Raw genomic sequence first — 19,155 nt, forward strand, 5'->3', positions numbered from 1 at the left:
CAAAAAGATAGCCCTATGACTTTCAGAATTTTCCAGAACGTAGTAAGTTTAGGATACCTTCAGCTGTGGGTAACAAAAAAAATGCAATTCAAAATAGCTTCGATAAAAGGGATACTTATTATCAGAATTCCAGAAGTAGGCTGGCTCTAAGGTAGGTCAGGCCGGCAGCTCAACATCATCAGCTATCCATGTTCCGTGACGTTTTCCTGCTCTGACATCCTCACACTAGTGTCTCTTGCAGTAGTAAGAGGACTATCCTAGTTTTAAGAGTCATATTCAATGAAAAAAAAGAAACCATTTCTTCCCGCCACCCATACTGTCTCATGTCTCCTTTTAGGAAAAAGTAACTCTTTCCTAGAAGCTATCATATCACACTTACTAGAACCAAAACATATAACCAGTCCTAATGCTATCACTGGCAAGAGGAATATGATCAGTGTGGTTGGTTTAGAGTCATGGCTCATACTCCTGGCAGCATATTTGAATATCTAGGGCTAAGTAGAAAACCTCTAAAAATAGCAATGCCCAGGGCCACTTTCAGACATTCCGATTTTTAATTTTTCTGGGGAGGGGGTCCAGGCATGGGTATTTTTAAAAACTATCCTAATAACTCTAATATGCAGCCAAGATTAAGAACCACTGACTTAGATCCATCAGAACTTATCTCTGAACAACAGCAGGGAGAAATGATATCAGAGGTGACCCAGGAACATGCTAGGAAATGGCTAGGCAACCTACAGAAGACCAAAAAATGTTGAATTTCTTCAAGGAAAATATACAAATAGCCAACAAGTATATAAAAGATGCTCAACACCGTTAATCATTAGGAAAATGCAAGTCAAAACCACGAGATACCACCTCACACTCATCAGGGTGGCTACTATCAAAATAATCAGAAAATAACAAGTGTTGTCAAAATGATAAGAAATTAGAATGCTTATGCACTGCTGGTGGGAATATAAAATAGTGTAGCCACTGTGGAAAACAGTATGGTAGTTCCTCAAAAAATTACCGGTAGAACTACCATGTGATCCAGCAATTTCACTTCAGGGTAAATACTCTAAAGAACTGAAAGCAGTGTCTTGAAGAGATATTTGTCAACTCATGTTTTTAGCAGCATTAATCACAATCACCAAGAGGTGAAAACAACTCAAATGTCTACTGACAGATGAATGGGTAAACACAATGTAGTATAGACATGCAATGGAATGTGATTTAGGCTTAACAAGAAAGGAAATTCTAACACATGCTGCAACACGAGTGAAACTCGAAGACATTATGCTAAGTGAAATATTCCAGTTACGAAAAGATAAATACTCCATGATTTCACTTGACCATTAAGTACCTAGACAGCAGTCAAATACATAGACAAAGAAAGTAGCACGGGGGTTGCCAGGAGCTGGGGGAAGTGGGTGATGAGAAGTTTTTGTGTGATGGATACAGAGTTTCAGTTTTATGAGATGAAAAGAGTTCTGGAGATGGATTGCACAATACTTCTGAACTGTACACTTAAAAATGGTTAAGATGACAGAGGGAGCGGGGAGGGGAAGAGAGATGAAGTAAAGGGGGTCAAATATTTGGTGATGAAAGGAAATCTAACTCTGGGTAGTGAGCACACTATACAATATATATACGATATACACACACACTGTTGAATGATACGCTTGAAACATATTTGATTTGTTAATTAATGCCACCCTAATAATTTTTAATTAAAAAATGGTTAAGATGATAAATGTGGTATTATATGTATATTATATGTGGGAAGAAATGGTTTCTTTTCTTCCACTGAGTATGCACAATTTTTAAAAAGTGTTTGTCGAATAGACACGGAGCTGAGAAAACCACTTGCCTTCTGTACCGGTGACTAGGTGGTGGCAGGAAGACACTGAAAGCAACACATTGCATTTCTTTAAAGGACAATAAATTCCAAATTCCAATGATGTTTAAAAAGAGAGAGAAGGGTAGAAAATAAGAATTAGGATAGAAATTCCAGGAATGCCTACACCTAGTTAGTTAACAGACTTACGGGGAGCCCTTGCCAGGTGTTCTTTTGCACAGTGCCCTGCTGAGTGCCCTGTCTGCTTCAGGCCTGAATGAGAATTTTGTAAGAGGCAGGTTGAGCAGATGGCTACTCACCTCTCATGTTTCCGTTCTAATGAAGCTGCTGGGACTAGGCAACCCCAAACCACTGGTGATGGCAAAGTCTCTTATATTTGGCTTCCGGATATAGATGAGCACTGATGCTTACATGTGAATGGGTCAGATGTAGAGGGAATTTATAGCTCTTAAAGATAATAAAACAGTATTCAAAGTGTGGACTTGGTATAAGCTGGAAGCTCGCCAGCCCCATCAGTTTCCCCTCCTGTATTTCTACTTCCGATATAGGCGATTTGCTCCATTTCTCCCTGTTCACCACTTCCCAAGGAGTATGCTGTGTAAACCAATGAAAAACTCCAATTTTCCTCACATTCCATCATCTCCTCAGTTTACTGTATTTTTATAAACACCTCTCAGGGCAGAGTATGCAGTTAAATATTTTGGATTAAAGGTGTTTCTCTTTGGCCTGTTGCTGGTGAAAGCAAAGTAGCCTTAGTACTAAAATAAAGAAAGACTTTGCGGTTTTCAAATCACGTTTCAGTAAGTATGGACAATAGTCCACCTGACTACCAATTATCTGGGACAACTGTTAAAAAGGAGACTACCTGGGCGGTAACCCTGAACCACTGCACCAGAATCTCTGGGGGTAGGGCCAGGAAGTTGCCGTTAAATAATGATCTCAGGTTATTAAACCACTGAGGATTGAGATGAGTCTTCAAAGGAAGGTTGCCAGAGATAAGCTGCCAAGTGAATGAACTTGAGCTAAACGTGTATGGAAGCAAAAAAAGAAACATTTATTGATGACTTTCTTTTAGGTATCTTTTATATAAATTATGTCATTGAAACTTTTAAATGATACTACAAAACTAGGTATGTTATAATCTCTACTTTAAAGTTGATCAGTGGAAGACTGAGCCAGGTTAAATGACTTGTCTAAGAACTCCAAGAACTGGAATTTGAATCCAGTTCTAAGTAAAAGCCAATTGCTATGTCATCTCCCAGAATCTGTCCACTTTTGCACCTGTCAGTAAAGTCTGGAAGATGGTAAACTAATGAAAGTCGAACGACTGTCTCATATTTATCTTCAGTCCTTATATTTATTTAAATCCATTACTCTAAGATACCATTATAACCATGTTTAAAGTCCGTCACTCAAAGAGGCTCAGAGATACTTAATGCATCTACTTCTTTCCTCGCTTAAAATAGAAACAAATAACTCCTCCTTATGGGGTGTGACATCTGACAAAAGGGAGCGACACACCCTCAAATAAGGAAGAACTTGCCAAGTCCAAGGGTTTGGTCTGATAGCAAATGTTCCCTTTCAAATCGTACTTGGGCTCCAAGCAGCTGCTGTTTTCATTCACAAAGGAGAGTTCTACTTTTTGAGCTCTTTGTGCGGTCGATGCCTCTTTCTTTATGCACCTCGGAGAGGTGCTGGTGGTCGAGGTTCTTGGAAGATTCTGTGTTCTATCAGGCAGCAAGCCAGTCATGTAGTCATTTCACAAAGGTTTAGTAAGAAGCTGCAACTATGTACAAAGGGTAAAGATAAATAAGGCATCACAACTACTCCCAAGGAGCCGGCAATCCAGTAGGGGAAGCAGATCACTACACAGGCTATTTTAATAGTCAGAGATACATGTTCATAGATACATGCACAAATTTGGGGAGTGTTAGGGAGTACTGATTAATCATAGTGGTCCAACCCAGGACTGGGCAGTGGCACACGGCTTCCTGGAGGAAATTTGTCTACATAGAAGCTTAGAGAGATGAATAGGAGTGCCCCAATAAAGGGGGCTGGTAGAGGAGAGAGCATGAGCAAAGGCAAGGAAGGAAGAAAGAACGTAGTATTCATGCCAAAAGAATAAAGCTGCATATGCCACAGAGACCTCCATCAACCATTTCCATATGTTGTGTTTCAGAATTATTTTCCCAAAGGTCTTTTGGTTATTGCTATTTGTACTTTTCCTAACCAGCATATTAACTCTAAAATTAGTAGAAACAAAACACCCAAAGGAAACTAGACTGAACTCCTAAAAAGATCAAGCTGTGGGAAGATTATTCTAACAAGGCTTTTGAGTAATACCTCAGACACTGAAACTATTTCTTTTTCTACAAGCAATACAACCTAGTGCATATGAACAAGGACTGTTGGATCTAGACACTTACTTGGTGTATGCCTTCTGGTAAGTTATTTAAACTTTCAGAGCTTCACTTTCCTCATTGGTAGTATAGAAGCATTAGTAACTACTTTAAGGAGAGAATGCTTGTGGCAGAAGACGGGCACATATTAAACACTCAATAAATGAGCATTGTTATTCATTTCCATTGAATGTCATTATGCAACAAAGTTAGATGTGAACAAAAAAAATGGGATTCATTTATCCCAACATTTGATTCACTACCTAGAACAAAAAACTGGAAATTTAAAATTAGAAGGGAGAAATCTCCTTGGCTTTTCCATTTCAAGTTTGGAGAGTTTAAATTCCACTTTTCACCTGCATTCAAAAATTTCTTGATATTTAAACATTCTGTTGAGAGGGTATTTTTAGTTGAAAAGGCTGAGACTATCTTATTTGATGAGTATGGGGTAAGAGAAAAGGAGTAAAGCTCTATGTTGATGTTATCTCTGGAAAGTAGAAAAGTTTCTTGAATAGGTGTGTTGACTCTCTGAAGGAAGAGATCCTCTGGTAATTCAAATCACAACTCCCTTGATGTATGAAACACCTCAACTCAGTCAATCAGTAATGAATACGAAGGACTCCCTCTTTTTGTCTAAGTCTGAATTTTAAGTCTACATATTTTGTTTTTCAAAGCAGGCCAAGGCCCACAGAAACACTCTCCCACATTTCTTTTGATCACTTCCTCATAAGAACAGATTTTTTGTGTGGCTTTAGAACCTATATTAATACAAATATTATGAGAAACAGAAGAATCTGAGCCAAGTGACCATTCCCACATTTAGGAATTGATTGAAAAGTTCAAGAAAAGTAATAAAAAGTCATGGAAATAAAAGTCTGTGGAATTGTAATAATAAACACAGGTCTGGTGGAGTATTAATGATAACACATTATAAATTTTGTAAAGTTCAACACATTTTGAACTTTAAGGAATAATCACAATTTAAGCTATGTGATAACCAATGAAAATCACATTATAACAAAATCAAGTATTAATCATTACACAACAGTGAACCCAATTATTCCCTAAATTCTCAATTATGCATTTATAATAGGATGATAAACTATAATCCCAAAGGCCAGGATAGGTATCAAGTGCCCCAATCCTAAATGGAAGCACCAGACCACTGATTTAGGGTGAATTCAGGATTGACTACAGGATTTGTGGGGCTCAGTTAAAAATGAAAATGTGAGTTTTTTCCCTTAAAAAATATATTATTAATAATTTCAAGATGGTAACAGCAGAGTATTAGCCAGATATAAGGCCCTTCACAAGTCACACACCCATCAAGTTGGGTTCTTCCTGTTGCAGACCCTAAGACTATAGTCTATTTGGGAGGTAATTCCAGGAAGCATCTATAGGAGGTGTGGGGATGTGAGACTGAAGAGAGTAGGAATCCAATTTAGGGTGTTTTAGTAAGCAGGTTACCACTGCGCTCAGCTACAGCTCACTCAGTCTTACTAGAGATTTCTGAGAGACAGCATAGAATATGCCTTGCAGTTGTCCCATCTGAGGAAGCCGGGTAATACAATCTTTGACTCCCACTGGTCATTTGTTGTTGGCTGCTCCAGAGGGTGTTAACTTTCAGGCATTCTGGCTTTCCCTGTGTCCAAGGCCTTCAGTATATGGTGATAAAGGGTGAGGGGAGAGGAAGCATTTTATAGTCCTACTATTAGGTCTTGGTCTTTTAGTGAGCTTGTGTTTCTGGGCTGTGAATTTCAGACATGCTTCTTGGTTCCTCCCTACCCTTTAGGTGGGGCAGGATGGCTAGAGTGGGCTGGAATTGGGTATTTCCCTTTTCCCATGTGAAATGCTAAAATCAACTGAATTTGGACATTTTCCCTGCACCCAAAGCAATTAGGCTTTGATAAAATCCCAGCAGGTTAGCTCTGATTAAACAGTTTCTTCTGAGGGCAGATCTTGTTAAGAAAAATAGATTGCTCTGGTATATTTCAAAATGGTTCTTTTTTTCCTTCCCCCTGCTGGAAACATGAGGATTTTTCTCTGATATTCACTGTGAGAACCTGGTAGAAATCCTGGATGGAAAACTCACAAAAATGTGGGCCCTCCAATGGCTAGGTCTTTCTGGAGTTTTTACCTCTTAGTTTTGTCCACAAGAGCCTCCTGCTTGTCAGTTATAGTTCAGGTTCCCTACACCAGCCCTGGTTCCCGTGGAAGTTTCTGTTCCAGTAAGTTGTGATCCTCTGTATTTGCCTATTGATCTTTCCAGTTCCGAGGCCACTGGGTTTGCCCTGTGACCCCATTTCTATTACTTAGAAAAAATTGATCCGTTTGTTCATCTTTTTACTTGTTGTTAGGATAGAGTGGTGACTTCCAAACTTCTAATATGCTAGACTAGAAACCAAAAGTCTTATTAGATTCTATATTAGTTATTTATTGCTGCATAACAGATTTCTACAAATTTAGCAGCTTAAAATAACACTCATTTATCCTATCACAATTCTGTAAGTCCAAAGTTCAGGCACAGCATAGCCAAGTTCTCTGCTCAAGTTCTCACAAGGCAGTTGGGCTGAGTTCTCATATGGAGACATGACCAAGGAGGAATCTGCTTCGAAGTTCATTCAGGCTGTTGGCAGAATTCAGTTCGTTGCAGTTTTAGGAATGAGGTCTCTGTCTTCTTAGTGGTTCTTGACCTCAATTCCTAGAAGCCATTGTCAGTTCCTTTTCTCATCGCCTCCTCCATCTTCAAAATCAGCAGTAGGAAGACTCCCTGACTTCAAATCCTTTTGAATGCAAGAATGCTTTGAATCTCTTCATAGTGAGCCAAGTCCTTTTTAAGGATTCACATGACCCAGTCAGGCTCACCCAGAAAGTCAGCTGTTATTATTACATCATATGCACAAGTCTCAGGGACCGCATAGGGTGAGCATACAAAAGAGCAGGAATTTTAGGGACCACCACAGAACCTACCATAGATTCTAAATCCCTTGAGGGCAGGGGTTGTACAGGGAATGCTTCAGAACCTAGCATAGCACCTTGCCATAGAGAGAAATCAACAAATACCATTGAGCTAAAGAAATACATCACTGACCAGTCCACTGAAAATAACCCCTCATTTTGCCCCTCAATCCCCCTTACCTACTTTATCTTCTTAGGACTTGCCACCATCTGCCGTTATATATGTATTTGTTTATTTATATATTATTTGTTCATTTTCTGCCCTCCTACCACTCGAATAAAAGCCCCATTGAGGCATGGACATCTTCTAGCTTATTCGAGCATCACTGTGGCCCCAGTGCTTAAAATAGTGTCTGGCTCATCATAGACGCCCACTAATAAAAATTTGATAAATAAATGCATGGTTGAATGTTCTCAATCTTTCCATGTATGAAAGAAGTGGCCTTTCAAGGCAATAGAGTTATGTGGAAGCATGTTCCAAATTTTAATTCAGGGATAATGCGTATGTATTTGGACTACCCCCAAAACATAAACATTCATAGAATGCACAGTATGTGCCAGCAGGGCGCTAAGTATTTTATCCCATACAATCAACAGAGTAGCCAGAGGAAACAAAGTTAAGACTTAAATCAGATCAAGTCCCTGGTATGCTCAAAAGTCTCCTGTGGCTCCCATCTCACTCTGGGAAAAGGTGAAAGTCTTTGACTAAAAATTTCCACATAATCTGCCCCCTCCTGACTGCCCTCCACCGTATCTTCTCCTGCTCTCCCTCTTGCTCTCCCCTGCATCCTCCCTGGCTCTTCAAGTTTCTCGTACCAGGCTTACTCTCAGATTGGGGCCTTTGCTCCTGTTGCTCCTTCTACCTGGCCTGCTCGTTCCCCTAGATACTGGCATCATTTGCTTCCTCACCTCTCTCAGTCTTTACTCACTTTCCACCTTCTAAGTGAAGCCTTCTGTGACCACTCTATTTCAAAAAGCAGCTGCTGATCATCCTTCCTAACCTAGAACTCCCTGTGCCCCTCCCATTTCAGTTCTCTCCATAACACTTAGCCCATATATCACTTATATTTTATTTATTTATTTTGTTTATTGCGTATCTTCTCTCATTAGACTGAAAGAAAAGTAAAGTTTTTGTCTGTTTTGCTCACCACTGTATCCCCAGCACCTCAAACAGTGCCAGGCACATAATAGGTCCTCGTCAAATATTTGTTGTATGTTTCAAAACTGACAAGGATATAACAGTAATTCTCCTCCACTAATTTCAAACAAATCAGACTTCTATGTGCTCTGCTCCTCATCCCAACCAAAAATATCACCCCAATCCTTTTGAACAATTTATGATCCTCAGGATAAGAGGCTTGCGCATTCTAGAAACTTGGTCTTCTTATTCTTTTGAAGACCAAAGCCCTCAGCAACTCCTAGTAACATCTGAGCCTTGCATTGCCTTTGTAATTGAAGGGGAAAAGTAGGTTAAAGTAACTGAGCTTTTTATCTGAGCTAATGAAAGCACTTTGAGTCATTGTTAGCCATGAAGTGGCCCTCCTTAGGAGAAGTGTTGAGCAAAAACACAAATAAGGTATCTTGGGAATTCAAAGGGAAGGTCAACAAAGACTACCTGGGGAAGGCGGGAAAGTGAAGTGCAGGAAACTGTGTAGTTATTACGGTGCCTGAGCCATCCTCCAGAAAGTTTAGGTTTGAGCTGGGAAGTGTATTTGAATCGATACTGGCAATTGGCGATGGGCTTCCATTTTCCACCCAGCCCCTATTTTCATTCCATTTATCTTCCAGTAACTCAACCTCACACTTCACACAATAGACGTTTTTGAACCTCACTCATGGCATAACTTTATTCTAATGAGTTAACTACACGTGGCCATTTCTAATGGATTTTCAGCAGTGGCTAAACAATGTCTCTAATGTTAGGTTTTCAATAAAGTAAAAGAATCTACAACAGTCCTCAGTCCTACTGAGTTTTTCTCTGCAATAGATTTGTCTTACAGAAATTCAGCACATATTCATAAGCCTCAGATACCTGGAGGTCTAGATACATATTTTAGTGTTTTCTCAAGAACTCAGAGACTTCTCTGATTAGCCAGGCTCTCAGCAACTTTCTCTGACATAAGAATGAGCCAAAATTTTCTCACTTGATAACTAGTCATTCTATAAGAGATGAAGTCATCTGGATAGGCCAGGATTTAGACAAGTTAAGAAGTATGTTTTTGTGTCCTGGGTGAGAGAGAGGAAAAAGAGAAGAAGATGGTATTGCTTATAAATACATTTTATGTAAATGTAAGCATCCACTAAGTCTAGAACACAACAATTATAGGGACAAAGAACAGATCAAAGGTTGCCTGGGATAGGGAGCACAGATTAACTGCAGAGAGACACAAAGAAACTTTTTGGGGTGATGCAAGTGTTCTAAAACTAGATTGTGATGAGGGTAGCCAAACAGTATAAATTTACTAAGACTCATCACTGTATACTCAAAAAAAAAAAAAATCAGTTTTTAAAATCCTGTTTATAATAGCATCAGAAACAACAAAATGCTTAGGAATAAATTTAACTAAGGAGATGTAAGACTTGTACTCTGAAAATTACCAAATATTACTCAAAGAAAAGAAAGAAATTGGGACCCTCAAACTTCGCTGGTGAGATAAAAGTGGTACATCTGTGGAAAACAGTTTGGTGTTTCTTCAAAAAGCTGAATACAGAATTACTCTAAAGTCCAGCAATTTCACTCCTAAGTATATACCCCAAAGAATTGAAAGCAGAGACTCAGAACCAATGTTCACTACAGTATTATTCACAATAGCCAAAAAGACATATACGGCCCAAATGTCCATCAACAGAGAATGAATAAACAAAACGTAGTACACACGTATATTAGAATATTACTCACCCACAAAAAGAAATTAAGTTCTGGTATATGATACAACATGGATGAACTTTGCAAACATTATGCTAAGTGAAATAAGCTAGACACAAAAGAATGTTGCGTGATTTCACTTATACAAAATATCTAGACTAATCAAATTCACAGAGGCAGAAAGTAGAATGGTGGTTGCCAGGGACTAGGGAAGAGGGGAAATGAAAAGTTTTATAGTTGTTTAATGGTTACGGAATTTCTGCTTGGGGTGATGAAAAATGTTTTGCAATAGATGGTGGTGATGGTTATGCAACAGTGTGAATCCAATTAATGCCACAGAACTATATACTTAAAAATGGTTCAAATGGCAAATTTTATGTTATACGTATTTAACCACAATAAAAAATAAAAGCAACAAGGTCATCTTTGTGCAGTTAAGAACTTCTGATTTAAATAATAATGATAATAATAATATTACATACCGTGTACAATGACTATATCTGTGTTTTATCACCATTGAGCAAATCCAGTCCCATTTCACATGGAATTTGACATACAGGAGCACTCATTAAGTGTTGACTAACCCTTAATAAAGTAGGATGATAGAAAAAACAACTATGAGAGAGACAGCCCTAAACTATAAGGATCATATTGGATTTACCAGGTAGCATTAATGGAGAGTAATCGTCTAAGCAATAAAACATGTTTGCTGAGTGAGAGAAGAGATTTCTCTCTTTCAAAACAGTTGCTAATCTGATACATTGCCAAACCCCTAGAAATTATGAACATGGGAGATGTTGAAATTTTCCAACGACATGAATGATGAAAATTATAAATAAACAGCACCAATTAAAACATTTTCCCTTCTTGTTAAAGCAAAATATGCCCTAAAACACCGCCAACAAGTTTCAGATGTCAGCCAACAAATGACATAACCACCGAATCTCTGCTAGAGTTTATTTTTCACTCACATTCTTGCCAACCCAAGCTTTTTAAACTTTGCATCTGCCATCTTGGCTAGAGAGGACTGTTTCATTGCTGGTGATGGAATTTAGTGTGAGGCTCAAAGGGACAGGTCTGTGGCTTTCCTTATGTCAGCTGCACTTGAAGTACTACTGACCTGAGGGCCACATGCTCTTCTCACAGAGCCACTCACTGATAGGAAGAATCTAATTTGTTTCTTGTCATTACTGCTGTCTATGTTACAACATCTTTCTTATAGGTTCCTGAGGGATTAGGGATTACCAAAGAAACTGGAGATTTATTTCATACTTGAGACATACTTTTTCATATTTTTCACATATTATTCTTTTGTAATCAAATGTATAGTCAGGCTGGAGCAGGAGAATCAATAGTCATTTTGAGCACCTCACATAGTTATATTTCTATTAGTTTAACCTGACTCAGAGAAGCAGCTGCTAAGACAGAATCGAATGAGTATTATGGACTGAATTATATCCCCCCCCCCCAAATTCACATATTGAAGTCCTAAGCCCAGTACCTCAGAATGTGACTGTATTTGGGGACAAGATCTTTGACGAGGTAATTAAGTCAAAATGGGGGACATTAAGGTGGGCCCTAGCCCAATGTGACTGCTGTCTTTAGGAGAAAAGATTAGAACACAGACATAGAAGGAAGACCGTGTGAGGACATGGAGAAGATAGCCATGCACAAGCCAAGGAGAGAGGCCTCAGAAGAAACCAACCCTGCAAACACTTCGATCTTGGATTTCTAGCCTCCAGAACTGTGAAGAAATAGATTTCTGTTGTTTAAGACACCCAGTCACAGGTATCTGTTATAGCAGCCTAATACAATGCGCAAGAGATTTATTGAGGGAAGTACTTGTAAAGGAAAAAGGTGAAAGGAAACAGAAGGTAGAGAGAGCTTCAGATTACAATGTAGTTTTGACATCTGCAGAGTAAGAGAGGAAAGGAAGGAGACTCGGGTAGGGAAAGCCTCAGACTGCAGCAAGTATGTGCGGAGTCTCTGAGCAGATCTTGCCTGTTAGAGAAGTCCCGATCCCTCTGGCTCAGCACCCCCACCATGCTCAGTCATTGGCTGACGCAGCTCAGGGGAGTGTGCAGCGACTGGAGGCTGCCAGCCACCCACGCTCCCCACATCATGTTCGTTTAAAGGGAGACCTGAATGGTGCACCTCTATGCTGCCACACGAGGTGACAGACTGTGGGCCTCTATCTGACCTTTACCTTCCAAAAGACCCCCTTCTTTGCTTTCCCTTAGAACTTCTTTAGGAGCTAATGAGAATTAGCAGGAAACCAGAATTGAGGGGCAGTTACAGGCTAAACAAGGGGAGAAGTGCCAACCTACTAGAAAAATGAGGAAGAGAAAATTTCAATTTACTTTAGTTGCAAGAGTCAAAACTGCATTTTGAGAAACCCTTTCCCAGGATAGTGGTTTCCCAGTATCAAAGGATATTTCCAAAATGCTGTCTTGATTATGCCACTCCTCTGCCCAAAATCCTTCTCCTGCTCCTCACTGTTCACAGCAGTGGACTCCAAATCCCGCATAGAAAAATGTTTGCACATGCCCCAAATGTATGTACCCACAAATATATGTATATACATGTTCTACTATGCAAATAATATATATACATTGTAAAACAGGAAATCAGAAATGAAAAACGATGACATAAATAAATAGAAATCAAATTTAGACATTTACTCCATACTCTGCTTTGGACACCCTTTCTCCAAACACAACAGGATCATTCATGTCTTTGCACATATTGGTTCATCTTTCTGAAATTCTCCTTGTCTCATTTTCCTGGCTATCTTCTACTCTTTCTAGGACAGTAGTGGCCTAGCAAAATGGTCATCTGTGTGGGTTTATTGTTAAGGATACGGTTAGGTGTCTTTTTTTTAGCTTTCATAGACTCACACCTCCCTGAACTGATGGCCTCAGAGCAGTTCTTCCACTTATTGTCATTTTTGTTTACATGGCTATATTCTCTACATGGTTTGAGGACAGAAGTTTTTATCTGGTCCACAATTGTCACCCCAGCAACTATCATAAGAACAGTGTGCTTGGCACTCAATAGGCATTTAATCAATTTTTGAGTTATGAATGCTTCATAGGATCCACTTTCATAAGCTCACTAAACATTTCCAAGATGGAGGTTGCCATATAAACAATGGCAACATATTGCTATTCTGCTAGACTTTGTGTATACAGCAGTCCTCCCTTACCCATGGGGGATATGTTCCAAGACCTCCAGTGGATGCCTGATAACGCTGAACCCTACATATACTATGTTTTTTCCTACACGTACCTATGATAAAATTTAATTTATAAATTAGGCACAGTAAGAGATCGACAATAGTAACTACTAAAAAGTAGAACAATTATAACAATATACTGTAATAATAGTTATGTGAATGTGGTCTGGTCTCTCTGAAAATATTACATTATGCTCACCCTTCTTCTTGCAATGATGTGAGATGACACAATGCCTATGTGATGAAATGAAGTGAGGTAAATGATGTAGGCATTGGAAGGTAGCATCAGGCTACTATTGACCTTCTGACTATACACAATGAGCATTCTATGGCTTCTCTTTGGCATATCAAAATTGCCAAAATCACTACTCTTGCGCTTTGGGGGTTATTATTAAGAAAAATAAAGGTTACTTGAGAACGAGCAACAATAGATCTGATTACCGAAGTGGCTACTAAGTGACTAAGAGATAAGTTAAGAAGCATCTACAGTGTGGAGACTCTGGACAAAAGGGTGATTCAGGTCCAAGTGAGACCTTGTGACATCTTACACAGCTCAGAGCAGCTTGAGATTTAAAGCTATGAATTGCTTATTTCCAGACATCTCTATTTAATATTTTTGGACCGTGGTGGACCATGGGTAAGTGAAACTACAGAAAGTGAAACTTTGGATAATGAAGGGACTATATACCTTGTTCAGAGAATACGTATTGAATTATTTTTTTAGCAGATGTGATGGGTTTTTTCTAAATTTGTGGTTTTGAATTAATCAATAGATTGACTACCAATCATCTGGGACAGTTAATAAAAATATAGACTCTCCTGTGGTGAGATTTTTGGCTAAGGAGGTTGTGTGTGTGTACATGTATGCACACATGTGTGTGTGTGTGTGTGCGTGTGTGTGAATGTGTAAATGCACCACCAGTTATAGGATCAAATTACTGTAGTTTCTCACAATGCCCCAAATTAGCAAGACTTCCCAGAAGTTAAGATAATAGACTGTGCTACAGACCGAATATTTATTTTCCCCACCCCCAAATTCATATGTTGAAGCCCTAATCTCATAATATTTGAAGGTGAGACTTTGGGGAGATAATTATTGTCGGATTAGGTCATGAGGACAGGGATTTCATCATGGAATGAATGCCCTTCTGAAAAAGAGAAACAGATATGAGAGTTATCTCTCTGAACTATGTGAGGATATAACAAGAAGGCAGTTTTTGACAAACCAGGAAGAGGATTCTCACCAGACACTGAATCTACCTGCACCTTGATCTTGGACTTTCTAGCATCCAGAGTTGTGAAAAACAGATATTTTTTATTTAAGTGACCTAGCCTGTGTTATTTGTTATAGTGGTCCAAATTAAGATAGCCTATCACTTTGAAAAAGAACAGAATTAATGGGCCTCATGAGCCCCTTTTCCCTAATCAGTTGAACTAGGTGGGATGCTCTTTGAGGAAATGCTGAGATATAAGAAGCAAAGGTACTTCTTCAAAGAGCAAGGAAATTAAGGGGGTAAATATTGTTCTTCTCAATCTTAGTTCCACTGTGAAGACTGTGCTCTAGAGATTTCTATCATCAGCAGTAGGACCATCTCATCCTCTATCATTTCCCCCATTTACCCATCACTCACTGCTTCTTCGTTCAAAGTATTATTCTAAAGGCACCTCTGTACAGCTATTTTTCAGTTTTCATAGCAGTATCTGGGAATGTTGCTCATTCTAATTGTCATAAAGAAAAATCTGGGCACAGAAGTTATTCCATATCAAGGAGAGCATCATTAAAAGAAGCCTAGCTCTTCTGTTAATTTTTTTCTTTGTTATATTGTTTAATTCTTAATTATAACCTTTGGTTAATATATGTTTGAGAATATTTTAAAAGTACAGATATACCACTCGAATCATAATATTTTCCCATTTCATTAAATTATTTTAATTAAAATATTTTTAAGTAGAGCAGAAACAACCCTAATAACCAGGAACTGGTGCACGGGTAAACAAAATGAAGAATATTCATATAGTGAAATATTATTCAGCCATAAAAAGGAATAAAGTACTTACATGTGCTACAACATGGATGAATCTTGAAAACGTTATGCTAAGTGAAAGACAGAAAAAGCCAAATATTGATTCCACTTATATGAAATATCCAGAACAGGCAAATCTAGAGGGACGGAAAGTAGATTAGGGGTTACCTGGGACAAGGAGTTACTGGGAATTTGGGCTTTCTTTCTAATGAGGTGAAATGTTCTAAAATTGGATTGTGGGAATGGTTTCACAACTGTAAATTTACTAAAACTCATTGAATTATACATTTAAATCACGTGAATATTATGGCGCATAAAATATACCTCAATAAAATTACGAAAACATTGTTCAAAATGCAAAATAGATTAATAATAGAATATGAGTTAGTCCTGAAAAAAAAACATTATTAGAAATGCACAGAGAAAACACTCAAAGAAACTACTCCAGACTTTGTTAATGTCTATTTTGAATGGTGGAAAACATTTTTACCTTTAATTTTCTTCTTTGTCCTTTTTATTTTTCTAAATAATCTATAGTAAGCAAATATTTGACAGGTATATTATTATTTAAATATTTCATATATAATATATCTGGGCAGCAAATAAAACTGAAACATAGTTTTATTTAAATAACTGGTAATTACAATAATCATTAGAGATTTTATTACCCGAAAGACTTCTACAATGGAGTTAAACTGACTTAGTTACGTGTAAGCATAGCAGACTTACAATCCTGGCTATGACAGAGTAGTTTGGATCATAATAACCATGCCAACAAGACTAAATATAAAAGCTGGGTAAAATGCAAAACAACAACAGCAACCAGAATGAATAAACTAGCAAACAAATGACAGCTTTTTTAAGGCATCAGAAATCAACCAAAGCAGCCAGGTTTTGAGGGGCCAAGATCTTGGATAGGTGATACCAACATTTGATACTGTTTTTTTCACTTCAAGCATTAGCAGATTCCTAAACTGTGTATGAACAGGACAAGAGACTAAAACACCAAGCGGAAAGCAGCTACTGAGAGGCTGTAAAGGTAAACAAAGGATTGGCAGTCTTACAGTGCTGGGGAGAGAAAAGCTGGATGGAGTTCACCACCTGACAAAAGGAGGAGCCTTGGTAAACGCTGTAGTTTTCAGCTGAGAATCTTAAAGGACTATGAACTAGGGCAGAGTTTCTTAACCTTGGTGCTATTGGCTTGTTGGGCTAGGTAATTTGTGTGTATTGGGGGCTGGCTGTCTTGTGAATTATAGAATATGTGTAGCATATCTACCCACTGATGTCAGTAGCACTCATCCTCAACTTTTGATAATCAATAATGTTCCCAGATATTGGCAAATGTCCTCTGGGGTCCAAAGTCATCTTCAGTTGACAACTACTACCCTAGAGTTAAAGAAAACCAGAAATAGACCAGCCTTCCCAAAAGCTTGAAATTAAAGCTTAAAATTCAGCTTTAATCATCTCAGTTTCTGATTAGAAAAGGTGCTTGTCTCGTACTCTACCTGCATGCTAGAAAAAAATTAAATCTTTTCATCCACGGTGTCTGAAATTTAATCAATATTTAGTCATCGTTCTAGGGGACAGTGACAAATGACCCAAAACCAAGAGAAAAAAAAATAAACAACAGAAAAAGGCCTACATGTGACCGGATATTGGAGTTATCAGAAGACTTTAAAATAAGCATGACTAACATATTCAAGAAATTAATTAAAAGATAGAGAATTTCAGTAAGATAATGGAATCTATAGAAAAATTAAATGGAAATTATAAAACTTAAAAAAACTGAAATTAAGCAAATAACAATAGGAAAAAAGAGTAATTATGAACAAGAAGATAGATAAGTAAAAATATTCAAATTGAAGTGCAGCAAGGAAAAACAGACAAATTTAGGATAGAAAAGAGCATAAGAGACATGAAACATGTGTCAACCTAATATATACACATACAAAATCAGAGTTCCAGAAGGAGAGGAGTTAGAGAATTAGCAAAATCAATATTTAAAGAAATAATGGCTGAGAATTTAAACTGATTAAAGGCATCAAACAATAAATTCAAGAAGCTTTATGAACCTCACACCTGTACTCATATATGTCATCATATTAAATGTGAATGGGTTAAACGCTCCAATTAAAGTACAAAGATTTCAGTCTAAATTTTAAAAAAACTTTTGTGCTGCTCAAAAAATGATGCACTTTAATTATAAAATATAGATTGAAAAAATGATGAAAAAAGTAGCACTATGCATATACTAACCAAAATGAATCTAAAGTAGCTCTACTAAATCAAATAAAGCAGATTTTGAAGCAAGAACTATTTCTATAGATAAAAAGAGACATTTCATAAATTAGTAAAATTATCAAATCAACAGGAAGATATAATAATCCAAAGTTTGTATTTACTTTAAATCCACAGCCTCGAAATACATAAAGAAAAAATTAACAGATGAAAAAGAGAAATGGACAGATCTACACATATAATAGAAAATTTAACATCACTCAGAAACTGATAAAACAAGCAGATAAATAAACCAGTTTAGATGTAAACAACAATTAAATAAAACAACATATTTTAATGACGCTAGAAAACTTAAGCTAATTGATATAAAAAGAACACTATACCCAACACCTGCAAAATACTCAAACTTTTATAGTACACATGAAATATTTAACAAAATGGATTATATGCTGGAACAAAAAAAAAAGTCTCCGTAATTTCAAAAGATTAAAATTATATAAATTTCTCTCATTCTAGTAGAATCAAGCTAGAAATAATTAACAGAATGGTAACTGGAATATTTCTCAAGTCCTTGAAGATTAAACAGTATAATTCTAACTAACCCATGGATCAAGAAGAGGTCACAACAAAAAAATGTAAAACATTTTGAACAAAATAATAGTTTATACGGAAAGAACGTTTGTGTCCCCCTGCAAAATTTATTATGTTGAAATCAAAACTACACTTTAAGGGGGAAAAAAAGAGACTTTATTAGGAATAGGTAAATATAAAATTTATAAAGATTGGCTAAGGTAATTCAAGACATCTTTGGCATCAGGGAGAGACTCATGACCATGGCCCATGCTATCACCACCATCCAGAAGATCACAGATGGCCCCTCTGGGAAGCTGTGGTGTGATGGCCAAAGGAATGCCTGGATCATGATCCCTGCTACTACCAGTGCGGCCGAGCTGTGGGTAAGGTCATCTCTGAGGTGAATGGGAAACATTGGCATGGCCTTCCAGGTCTCCACTCCCAATGCATTGGTCATAGATCTGACCTGCCACCTGAAGAAAGCTGCTAAATATGATGACATCAAGAAAGTACCAAAACAGGCATTAGAGAATTCCCTAAAGGGCATGCCGAGCTCCACTGAAGACCAAGTTATAGCCTTCAACAATGACACCTACTCTTCCACTTTCAAAGCTTGGGGTTGGCATTGCTCTCAGCTAATGCTTTGTCAAACTCATTTCTTGGTATGACAATGAATTTGGCAACAGCAACAGGGTGGCGGCCCTTATGGTCCACGTGGTCTACAAGGAGTAAAGCCTCCTGGACCACCAGCTCCAGCAAAAGCATGAGGGGAAGAGAGAGGTTCTCAGCTGCTGGGGAGTCTTCGCCCCAACTCAATGCCCCAACACACTGAAAAACTCCTTTCTTTGATACGGTTTTCATCCCAGATCCCTGAAGAAGGGGAGGGGCTTAGGGAACCCTACTTTGTCATGTACCATCAATAATGTACACTGCACTCAGCCAAAAAAAAGAGAGAGAAAGAGACTTAATTATAAATGGATAGATGAATAGTTAGGTGTTAAACCAAACATGCTAAAATGTTA

At 37.9% G+C, this 19,155-nt stretch overlaps 1 pseudogene; it reads left to right on the top strand.

Annotated features, from left to right (window-relative positions):
• The first annotated feature begins 13,931 nt into the window (after positions 1-13,931).
• Positions 13,932-18,865, top strand: LOC107516271 (annotated as a pseudogene).
• Positions 18,866-19,155: the final 290 nt, after the last annotated feature.

Source organism: Rousettus aegyptiacus, unplaced genomic scaffold (genome assembly GCF_014176215.1).
Source record: "Rousettus aegyptiacus isolate mRouAeg1 unplaced genomic scaffold, mRouAeg1.p scaffold_m13_p_1, whole genome shotgun sequence".
NCBI lineage: Eukaryota > Metazoa > Chordata > Mammalia > Chiroptera > Pteropodidae > Rousettus > Rousettus aegyptiacus.